Source organism: Rhamphochromis sp. 'chilingali' (assembly GCF_963969265.1).
Source record: "Rhamphochromis sp. 'chilingali' genome assembly, chromosome: 8".
Taxonomy (NCBI): Eukaryota; Metazoa; Chordata; class Actinopteri; order Cichliformes; family Cichlidae; genus Rhamphochromis; species Rhamphochromis sp. 'chilingali'.
The window spans coordinates 33,019,287-33,031,310 of NC_137935.1; the positions used below are offsets into that span (position 1 = coordinate 33,019,287).

Consider the following 12,024-nt stretch of genomic DNA (forward strand, 5'->3'; position numbering starts at 1 on the left):
CTATACAACAAGGAGAGATTGAGAATTTCCTTTTAGTTCTCAGTTTATTTGATATTGACAAAAGTTAGTCAGTTTTGTCTGTTCTTCTGTAAAACAAACTAAGATTTATTTTTAGAATTAATATTTTGTTTCTAAGTGGAATTGACAATTTAGTAGTCTGGTTCGTTTGTTCTATTTTGAAACTTAAACGCTTTAGCGGCTGTCTTTTGTGTAGTTTGCAATATTTGCCTTTATTTATCTGAAAAAGTCTCATGTTCCTTAAGTACATCTACCCTGTTGAACTTATTATGGGAAATAAATATTTAAATAAAAACAAGCTGCTGATTATTTCACATTTTACTTGTGAGCAACGGCACATTTAAATCTTACAAATATAGTTATTTGGCTTATATCGTGATAGATATCGTTATCGCCTGAAATGAAAAAACATATCGTGATATGAAAAAAATCTCATATCGCCCAGCTCTACTTTAAGACCTACCATAGAACCAAGTCCACCAGAGCTTATATTATTTTTTTACATGCTGTAGTGCCATTTGTGGGAGCATTTCAAGTTGCTATACATCAATACAACTGTTATAGCCCATATTTTAATAATATGTATGCATTAAGTCCATAGTAATTACATAAATTGCAAAAAAGTGCAATAAACTACAAAAAAAATTGAAAATCGTTTTTGTTTTGTTTACATATATTTCTACTTGGAGAAATTTAAGAGGTTTATCCCTCAAAACTTTAAATACAATAAAGTTGCAAAAAAATAGTTTCCCACCACAGGAAATTTATTTTGAGTGTCTTCATAGTTTTATTTTGGAGATACAGCAATTTTTATATACTGCAGGAAAAACAAAAAAACAATCCTATGATGCAAATTTGCAAAGAAAACAGCATGTGCATCATTTTACTGTGGGAAGTGTTACGAACAGCTGATAGGAACGGCAAAGCGTGTTTCTGGAATATTATGTTTTTGTTCCTGCAAGCGCTTTTTATGCAATTTTTGCAAAGCTATATGTGGAACGAAACCGTGACCGAGGACAAGCTGATGGCATCAGATGTAAGTACAACTCCTCCGGTTTCATATGCAAAACAAATTATTGCGCTAGCTTACACGGTTCAGATTCTACAGGGATTTAAAAATAGTTACGCAAAACGGAGCGTGCTGCTCTGACCGGCTTTAAAGGGTTAACAATGACTTTAAAAAATAATATAAAATAGTGTGCAACACCACTGAAGTTTTTTTTTTTTTTTTTTTTTTTAAACTCTCTTTTCAACCAACAGCAGTCACTCTCCAAATAACTTCTGCTTAGCTTTCCGAGCTTCCCTCGGGTCCTCTTAATCAGCGGTCTCCAACCTTTTTTGCGCCACGGACCGGTTTATGCCCGACAATATTTTCACAGACGGCCTTTAAGGTGTCGCGGATAAATGAGGGAGGGGCTAATAATCGGCTCAGTCATTTTTAATGATCGTTGAAAGCCCAGATCGTAATCGTGATTAAAATTCGATTAATTGAGCAGCCCTACAGCAGCCTGCTGTCAGCTTACTGAGACAGAATTGAAGGGATAACAGGAGGGTGGTGGATGCATTTTGTCAATATGCTGAAGCAGAGGCATATGATTATCAGAGTGTGAGTAAACCAACTCCAGATGCAATGTTTAACTTTGTCGATAGTCTTGTGGCTTTTTCATTTGGAGCTGTGCACTGACTATGGTAAATCTTGTGGCAATGGGATAAGTGTGTAGCAAAACCTGTATAAATTGTTGTGGAGCGGTCACCAGCTGTGCTCATTTCATGATAGTGGCCTTTATGTCCAACTATCCATGTAAATACTTATTGTGTTAACAGTCAGTTTCTGACAGGAAAACATTCTACATGCCACTGAGTTCAGATGAACGTGGTTCAGACTTTCCCTCTCAATAAAGTAAGTCTTTTTAATCCTCATGGTTTCTAACCTTGTTTACTGCTTTAGTGGTGCCTAGTCAGTGATTTGGACAATGTTATTTATTTATTCTTTTGCCACCTGCAGTTGTTGTTTGTGCGTCCCTGCCTCCTGTATGTATTTTCAGTAGGGCTGCTCAATTAATCGAATTTTAATCACGATTACGATCTGGGCTTTCAACGATCATTAAAAATGACTGAGCCGATTATTAGCCCCTCCCTCATTTATCCGCGACACCTTAAAGGCCGTCTGTGAAAATATTGTCGGGCATAAACCGGTCCGTGGCGCAAAAAAAGGGTGGAGACCGCTGATTAAGAGGACCCGAGGGAAGCTCGGAAAGCTAAGCAGAAGTTATTTGGAGAGTGACTGCCGTTGGTTGAAAAGAGAGTTTAAAAAAAAAAAAAAAAAAAAAAACTTCAGTGGTGTTGCACACTATTTTATATTATTTTTTAAAGTCATTGTTAACCCTTTAAAGCCGGTCAGAGCAGCATGCTCCGTTTTGCGTAACTATTTTTAAATCCCTGTAGAACCTGAACCGTGTAAGCTAGCGCAATAATTTGTTTTGCATATGAAACCGGAGGAGTTGTACTTACATCTGATGCCATCAGCTTGTCCTCGGTCACGGTTTCGTTCCACATATAGCTTTGCAAAAATTGCATAAAAAGCGCTTGCAGGAACAAAAACATAATATTCCAGAAACACGCTTTGCCGTTCCTATCAGCTGTTCGTAACACTTCCCACAGTGAAATGATGCACATGCTGTTTTCTTTGCAAATTTGCATCATAGGATTGTTTTTTGTTTTTCCTGCAATATATAAAAATTGCTGTATCTCCAAAATAAAACTATGAAGACACTCAAAATAAATTTCCTGTGGTGGGAAACTATTTTTTTGCAACTTTATTGTATTTAAAGTTTTGAGGGATAAACCTCTTAAATTTCTCCAAGTAGAAATATATGTAAACAAAACAAAAGCGATTTTCAATTTTTTTTAGCTTATTGCACTTTTTTGCAATTTATGTAATTACTATGGACTTAATGCATACATATTATTAAAATATGGGCTATAACAGTTGTATTGATGTATAGCAACTTGAAATGCTCCCACAAATGGCACTACAGCATGTAAAAAAAATAATATAAGCTCTGGTGGACTTGGTTCTATAGTAGGTCTTAAAGGGTTAAATAAATATCGTCAAATAATCGTGATCTCAATTTCAGTGAAAATAATCGTGATTATCATTTTTGCCATAATCGAGCAGCCCTAGGCTGCTGTGTACGTCTGCACTTCTTGTACCAACATACACAAACACACCATTGCATAATACGTTATCCGAGGTGAGATGATTCACTGAGGCTGTGTATGTGGACTGTGGCCTTGTGCTGACCCAGCGGTTTGGGTACACTGTTTTGCATGCAGCAGTTAAAGAGAGACAGCACAGACCGCATATACTGCTACAGACAGGTAAGTGGGGTCAATCAGATAAATCTGGTAGTTTTGCATCTCTATATCAATAATGGAATCTTGATTATTTGGAAATCATGCACATATGAAAAGAGATCACAGACAGGAGCACTTTAAATGCAATTCAAATTAACTCATTCACTGCCAATGGCTGGCAGTGAATGAGTTAAACCCATTGACTCATTCACTGCCATTGACGGCTATAGACGTCAATGGCAGTGAATGAGTTAAAAACAGGAGGGATGGAATGAGTTGCCAAGTTTGGGGGCGTTCCTGACCCTAAAGCCCATCTCACAGGGCATTTTACAGCCTTCCTACACCACAGTTGGTTTCCCTTTGCCTGCAAAGGCAAAGAGAGCCAAATGGGGCTTGAATGCCTCAGGAGACTGTAGTCGCAGTGTTAGCAACAAAAGAGCTGCAGTCAACTATTGAAAGTGATCCACAGATCAAGACACATGCAGGCAAACTTAAGATCTTACTGCTTAATAGCAAAATAAATACTTTTTTTGGAAGTAATCAGTTGCAACTAGTGTTACACTGTTGGAAATAGTTTTTTTTTGATGCACATGCCGTTTCTTTGCAGCAAGTTGGGAAAAGAAAAACTATAGCCAGCCGAAGATACAGTCTTTCACACAAGGCCCTTGTGAGAAAACGTCCCAGCGCCATAAACAAACCACAGGAGCCATCTCGCGTTACATTTGTAAAGGCATGATCCCCGTTTATGTAGTTGAGAAGGACAGCTTCCGTGACCTCGTCAAAGTCCATGATCCGAGGTACGTAAGCACTTCAGTAAAGTTGCCTCGCTTGTATGACGCATGCCGGGCCAAAGTAGAGAAGGATGTTTGCAGTGTCGTGCATTATGCCTTGACGACTGACCTATGGATGAGCAGAGATACGCAGCCCTACATGAGCGTAACCATCCATTTCATTAACAAAGACTGCACCCTCTGCGCTCGCTGTTTACAGACTGCGTACTTTCCCGATGACCACAGGTCAGGTGGTATATCGTGATATAAAATAATTCATATCGTGATAAATATGTTTTCCATATCGCCCAGCACTAGCTGAAACTAATGAAAGCTTGGCTCATAGACCGTTTCAAGACAGGAAAATAGAGACTACAGGATGATCATGACATCTCCAAAATAAAACCAGTAAACAAATATCCTAAGTAGCTGAACATTTGGGTGCAGCTCTACAAGAGTAATTTTCATTCATAGGAGTTTGTACTTCTATACACACACTGTGCCCAGCTTCTGTGAAAAGTACAGAAGCGTAGGTGGAAACTTTCTCCAAGAGGAGCTCTTTACACCACATCCTTCTTAGATGCGAAAGATAAACAGCCCTGGTATTTTGTCGCTCCCGCTACACACTCTGCTGAGAAAATCCTTGGTGTGCCTGGAGGGCTGGGTAAAAAAAAAAAAAAAAAAAAAAAAAAAAAAAAAAAAACCCTAAATAGCACCAGGTACCACCAGGTGGCACGCAGTATTCTGATGTTCTAGTCATACATTCAGTGCCTGAAGTAAGAATGCAATGAGCAGGGTTTTCTCAATTGTTTTGCATATTAAAGGAAACCTTTTGCTTAAAAGACGAAGAGGCTTTGCATCAATACAGTCTATTATCAGTGTCATGATAGAGACTGGGTGGACACTATTATTCAATAGCAGACAAAGGCCACAAACGACCCATCTGAAAGCCAGTGGTAGTCACAGCTGAACCTGGTGGGAAATGTTGCTGCTTTGCATACAGTCCCTGCTGTTCAATCACCCTTATCAGGACAGGGCAACAAAAGCAATAGGTGGATTTGTTTCTCCACCCCCAACCCCAGCCAACAAGAGTGGCTAAAGCCTTAGGGCAAATCCATCCAGCATTTGCCCTTTGGACTAAAGCCTCTCTGAAAACTGTTATCCTCCATCAGTAACACTTGTTAAGAAAGAAAAAAAAAAAAAAACTCATCTAAACTGCCTTGAAGAGCAACTAAACATGAGTGGGAGCAATTTAAAAGAGCCGTTCAATTTACTGTGAGCCACTCAAGTAAATGGTAAATGGCCTGTATTTTATATAGCGCTTTACTAGTCCCTAAGGACCCCAAAGCGCTTTACATATCCAGTCATCCACCCATTCACACACACATTCACACACTGGTGATGGCAAGCTACATTGTAACCACAGCCACCCTGGGGCGCACTGACAGAGGCGAGGCTGCCGGACACTGGCGCCACCGGGCCCTCTGACCACCACCAGTAGGCAACGGGTGAAGTGTCTTGCCCAAGGACACAACGACGAGACTGTCCAAGCCGGGGCTCGAACCGGCAACCTTCCGATTACAAGGCGAACTCCCAACTCTTGAGCCACGATCGCCCCAGTAAGTAATTAGATCCTATTACAAGAGTGCAAACACAGGGACACTGCCGGCCTTTTAAAATGACCTGCTGTCCCGTAAAGCCCAGGCTGGGCCCTGCTCAGCACTGGCTTGCTCTTAATGGGATTTCACAACATTAACATTCTACTGAGTCAGCATCAGACACACTGACTACAGCCTTGCTCTGCTGAAACAGCCTGGGCTCTGAGTGTACATCTTTACTACCGAGTGCAAGTCTCTGTTAAAGTGAGCGTGGGATGGAGGGATTAACCGGACAGATAAAAGTGGAATTCTAGAGACAGTATTCAATTTTTGTCTATGGAGGGAAAGTGTCTCCTAACAGTTTCAATCCATTTTTTTCACTTATTAAAAAATTATGAGCATTGCAAGTGCTGCTTGAAAATTGGGTTACACACCCTTCTGTTGCGTTTTTATTTCAGCACAGTGCTCTTTCCTGACAATGTTTGAATTGGAAAGTATCCACATCGGTCATCCCAGGCTCTGTCACGTGTCCCACATTTATATTTTACTTGGGACATCCATACAGATATTCTAACCACCATCAAAGCACATTTTAGCATTCTGTATAAGCTTGTGATAATGACGCCATCTATGATTGCCTGACTAGCACAACTGCTCCCTTACGGCAGAAATTGCGATTACTTTCTTGAATATTGTAATTATTTAAAACAAACGTTCTAATACTATATGAACATTATATAAAAGAAAATTTAAAAAAGAAAATAAACACAAAGACAAAAAATTTAAAAAAATTAAAAAAAGCCTGAGCCTGTGTCCTTGATGGTGATCGAGGACACAGGGTCTTTTAACATTAGACATGAGTTGGACACCGACCATAGAGTCCATCTCACAAAGACAACCACCAGTCTCTGCAAGCCTGCCATCACCACAGGATGTTTACACAAAGGGACTGACTGCCTCAGGGAGACCAGAAAGCTGACGGCTATCCTGTGTATAAGTGGATCATGAGACCCTGAGCGATCTGGAGACAAATGCTGGAGTGGGAGACCGATAATCCCTCCACAGCACACTCTCACCTATGGAAACCCTGAGTTAACCAGAAATATACTGGTTAAACTCAAGGTTAACCAGTATATTTCTGGTTAAACTCAAGGTTAACCAGTATATTTCTGGCAACCAACCGAGTCAAGTCCCTTTTGGCAAAGAGTCACATCACAGAAGATTTCCACTTGTTGGTGCAGACTGACTCAAGTGGATTTAAAGCCCCTTTTCCATTAGTACCTACTCAGATCGACTCACCTTGGATCGCCACAACTCTACTCCGATTGCAACGCGTCTGAGAGTCCCGCAACACTACAACAAAGGTGGACGTCTAGGCAAGAATATACCTGCTGCTCGGTGTATGAGCTTTTTATCAGACTCAGTGACCACAGCATTGTTTTTTTGTTGCATTTTCCCTTGTTGCCAGGTTTTTAAAAAAAAAAAAAAAAAAAAAAAAGTGGTTTTTATGAATAAGTCACTCTCATAATTCATCAAGTGACACCACAGGCATGCAGTCTTAAGACATCACATTTTAGTACCTACTCGGAGCGCTTGGAAGCCCGGGCAAGCAGGTACTAACAAAAGAACCAGGTACTGTGACCTAATGGAAAAACCTGAAAACCATAGCGAACCATGCCGAGTTGATCCAAGTAGGTCCAATAGAAAAGGGGATTTATTCTTGCCACATCCGCGAGTCCACTAGGGTACACTTTGATCCCTGTGAAGTAAACGAGTATCCGTAAGCACAAGGGTTTGTCCAAACCACATTTTATGTTAAAAACTTTAAAATAACAGGGAGAGCTAATCATGGTGTCTCAATGGTAACATCCTAGCAGCAAAGCGAGTTTGTTTAAAAAAATAAATAAATTTAAAAAAAAACCCACAACAAATATTAAGAATAGATTTCCTGTCCACATCCTGAACAAAAAAGCAGATAGTCTCATTTTTAGAGACATTGGCAGGACAGGGTTTGTAACAGCCGGAGGAGACAGTAAAGCAAAATTTATGCTCTGTTCAAACTGTATATCAGATAACTGGAGACTCCAACTGCTGCACCAAATGACCTTGCCATTTTTAGGGCTCAGTCTTTCAATGTTTGTAACTCGTGGTTCAGACTGTAGAAATATCAGAAATGCTACGCCGAAGAATTTATGGTCTTTAGGTTATATGCAGATTATTGATGGAAAGCAGTAAATAAGAGCCAGAAAGGGTCTACTGCACCACTTCTGCATACGTCACAACGATCTATGGCTTGCATTAGATGTGGATAAATAAATGGTGGTAGTTGGTACCTTGGTGAACAAAAGACACATTCAGTATAGTCTGAAGGTGGAAAATTCATTTATCTATCACAATCTAAGTGGCATAACCTTATGATCAGTTTATCATAAAGATTTTACAAAACTAGTATGTGATGAGTAGAGCTGGGCGATATGAGATTTTTTCATATCACGATATGTTTTTTTTTCATTTCAGGCGATAACGATATCTATCACGATATAAGCCAAATAACTATATTTGTAAGATTTAAATGTGCCGTTGCTCACAAGTAAAATGTGAAATAATCAGCAGCTTGTTTTTATTTAAATATTTATTTCCCATAATAAGTTCAACAGGGTAGATGTACTTAAGGAACATGAGACTTTTTCAGATAAATAAAGGCAAATATTGCAAACTACACAAAAGGCAGCCGCTAAAGCGTTTAAGTTTCAAAATAGAACAAACGAAACAGACTAAATTGTCAATTCCACTTAGAAACAAAATATTAATTCTAAAAATAAATCTTAGTTTGTTTTACAGAAGAACAGACAAAACTGACTAACCTTTGTCAATATCAAATAAACTGAGAACTAAAAGGAAATTCTCAATCTCTCCTTGTTGTATAGCTGAGCTTTTCAAACAGTTTTAACAGTTACTTTAGTCTGACAAAAGCCGAATGACGAATTAGCGCTTCCAGTCAGACACTGAGGCTACGTCCACACGTACACGGGTATTTTTGAAAACGGAGATTTTCCGTTTTCGTTTTAAAAAAATAATCCCGTCCACACATAAAGGCAGAAATGAAGGAAAACGCTGCTATGAACATGCCAAAGCAGCAGGTGGCGCTAGATTCCTAACCGTGCAGAAATGTTGGCCAATCAGAAGTCTAGAAGCCTCGGTGGGAAAAAGTAAACAAAGCTGGGGCATAGAAGCAGAACCGAGTCGTATGTGTGGAGGGACAGTAACTGTGTGTATATGTAAGCATTTAAACACTGCAGAGAGTAGAATTAACAGTAACAGTATTGTAGAAGTTAATTTCACCGAAACAATAACGTGGCGCACAGTGTGACGCATGCACCAGTTTATTGTATTTCCAGACTTGCTTTCGGCACATTTACAGTGCACGCTACTCTGTTTTTGTCAGACTTGAAATAGCCGAAATACCTTCACACTACGGAACTTCTATGGCTCTTCCGTTCGACAATCTCTCCGGCATTGGAACCATCATCTGTTTTCTCTTCGGTCACGCTCGGTTGATTTTTCTAGTCGGCACACTCATTTCCTCCATTACGCGCTGGCTCCATTACCCGCTGGCTGCTTCCCAAACAAACACACGTGCGGCTTGGCACTTGTGCTGTACGTAACAAGTCACGCGACGTGACGCTGCGGCTGTGATTGGTTCGGCTCTGCGCTGCTTAATTTGGATTGGCTGACCTTTTTTTTTTTTTTTTTTAAGAGGACAAGAGCGGCGAGGTCTATCGCGATAGCTTAATTTCTCTATCGAGTAAAAGTTATATCGCGATACATATCGTTATCGTTCTATCGCCCAGCTCTAGTGATGAGCAATTACGTTGCATTCGTGAACCTCATAGCACCAATTGGTGAGATTCCTATATGGGGGAAATGCACATCCAAAGACCCCACTCACTAAAAATCAATCCAGATCACTGATCATTAAGTAAGGTCTACTTGAGCAGGTTAAACTATGTCACAGAGGCGGTTTGTTATCACACACATACCCCACAGTCAGTGGGCTCTAATCAGCCATAAAAATCCAGAAGCTGAAGAAATACCAATTCCCTGCTTTTTAAATGCACGAAGTGGCTACTATCTTTTATATGACTGAAGATGACCCATAATATAAACTAAACATAAATCAGAACTCAACTGCTGACTTCTAACGCCATGTTTACATTTATGCATGGTCAAAGTGAGGTGAGCTGACGTCATGATAGCCACAGGGTCGAAATCCAGATGGCTGGAAGTGGAGTGCAGGGGTCATTAGCCCCTCTATTAGGAGAAGATAAGCTTGCCGTTGTACTGTATGGGAAGCTAGTTAACATTCACACCATGTTCAGTGCCGCCTCTGATGGAGCTGTGGAAAGTGCTTGCCTGTTGAAAGATTCTGGCTTTTGTTTATTACACTGTTGACAACTAAAAACACGATCCAACCAACCACCACAATGGTTTGCCTAGCTGCCACATCAGCCAGCTATGCTCTCCATCTTACCATCTGCTGTGGTCCACCCACACAAATCTCCCATAACACTTGATCTGGACAGTAGCCTGACAATACCCTGGAGGGCAAAGCAGATGGTGTGGTTACAGGCTAGGCGTTTAGCCTTGAATAGCAGGCAGGCTTAAGATTAAATGGCCACTGAATGGAGTCAAACAGCCTAGCTGCTATTGGTTGAAACACACTCTGCTACCTACCTTGTTTGCTCACATGGAAAACAGCCCGTTTCAGGAAAAAGAAGTTCACCAACTAGCGAAATTAAACCAATCAGGCAGCACACATGTGAAAACATCTCAAGACCTCAGGCATTCAGGTGGTGAAAACTGTGCTTAAAAAGTGCCTTTAAGCAGCTTATAAACACAAGGAAAACTAGTTTCATGCATGATCCTTTAAAACGGCAAAGAAATAAATTTAAAAAAAATAGTTTGGTGTTGACACATTTTAGTCAACTACAATACAGGTCGATTGACTTAATGCTGCAGCAATGTCATCTTAATGCATTCGGGCACGACTGACTCCCTACGAAGCCATTTAGATAAGTATACCAAGCCTATATACGCCAGCTGAAGCGCCAGTCCTAGCTGCTCAACAAGTTAGCCTTAAACATAACAATGACCGACCTGCTCTCAAAAAGCTTATGCCGAAATACTCAGAAAACACCTTTAAGTTTAGTTATTCTTTGTGTCGTCTGTCATCAAGGAGGGGAGCACGAAAACAAGACCCGAACATTTAGTGAGTTCGGGAGAACGCTCCCGTCTCCGGGCTGTTCGTGAGAAGAAGGTAACGTCGCTTTCTCGAGCCTCAGAAATCAAACAGGCAAAGTTTGAGTTCGAGGAGTTTTCTGTTTCCCGCAATGCAAAGCGACGAGCGTCCTTTACAGACTCTGTAGTTTCTGACTGATAGAAAAAGAAAAACTAACTTACCACACACAGACCTCCGGCAAGCGCATCCAAAGCTGGAGGGTTTCGAGAAAGCCGACCCGACGAAAGAAAAAACTAAACCACCTCTCACGACGCCAAGTTTCCTCTTTCCTCAGTGAAAACGACTGCTCGGAATTAATACGTAGAATAACATGTAATAGTTACGGTAATGACTTTACGCTAAAGACAAACAAAAACCCACACAGACCTAATCCAACACGGTATACGTCCGTGTTGACGAAGTGAAAGGACGCCTTACGAGCGGCTTTCTTTGTTCCTCCTGCCTGCAGCGGCTGTTCCGCGGATATTATCGCCGTTCATGTGTCCCTGACAGCCGCTGATTGGCTGGAGGGTCGGGATTAAGAAAAGGTGACTAGCGTTAAGCTAGCAGCCCAGCAAAGCGTTTCCGGTCACGACGCCCGAAGAGAAACGCTTCACTTCAAAACGGCATTTTTTTAAAGCGAATTTGTGTCCAGTCTACAAGCATGGCGTTATAAGAACACGCACCGAACGACGTCGTGGAGTGTTTTTGTGAGCTTTTGTTGCCAAATGCTATTTTTTCCCTGAAGGTGTCTACATGTGTGCTTTTATTTTGTGTGTCGGCTTCTCCGCACTTCCTGTTACACTCTCGCTTTTAGAGCTGAGGCAGGGTGGAGACCACTTCATGCCTTACATAGTTTTACGCTGAGCTTAATCACAACGGCTCAGTGCCTTTGCAGTGTATTAACGTGAACTTGGAGCACTGGTTCTACTTTTTGTTATGAAAAAGTATATAAGAAAATATTTCTATAATTGAGACTATGTCTTGGTGACACACACAATAT

At 40.7% G+C, this 12,024-nt stretch overlaps 1 protein-coding gene across 3 annotated transcripts in view; it reads right to left on the reverse strand.

Moving 5' to 3' along the window:
* Positions 1–11,513, reverse strand: part of LOC308400862 (SPRY domain-containing SOCS box protein 4-like) — a 66,023-nt gene extending 54,510 nt beyond the window's left edge. For 2 of the 3 annotated variants that reach the window (XM_080888885.1, XM_080888883.1), the window contains exon 1: positions 11,204–11,513. The gene's annotated coding sequence lies outside the window, so the exon portion shown is untranslated. Of the gene's footprint in view, positions 1–7,416; positions 7,503–11,203 lie in introns of all 3 variants that reach the window. The other variant, XM_080888884.1, reaches the window with a different exon arrangement.
* Positions 11,514–12,024: the final 511 nt, after the last annotated feature.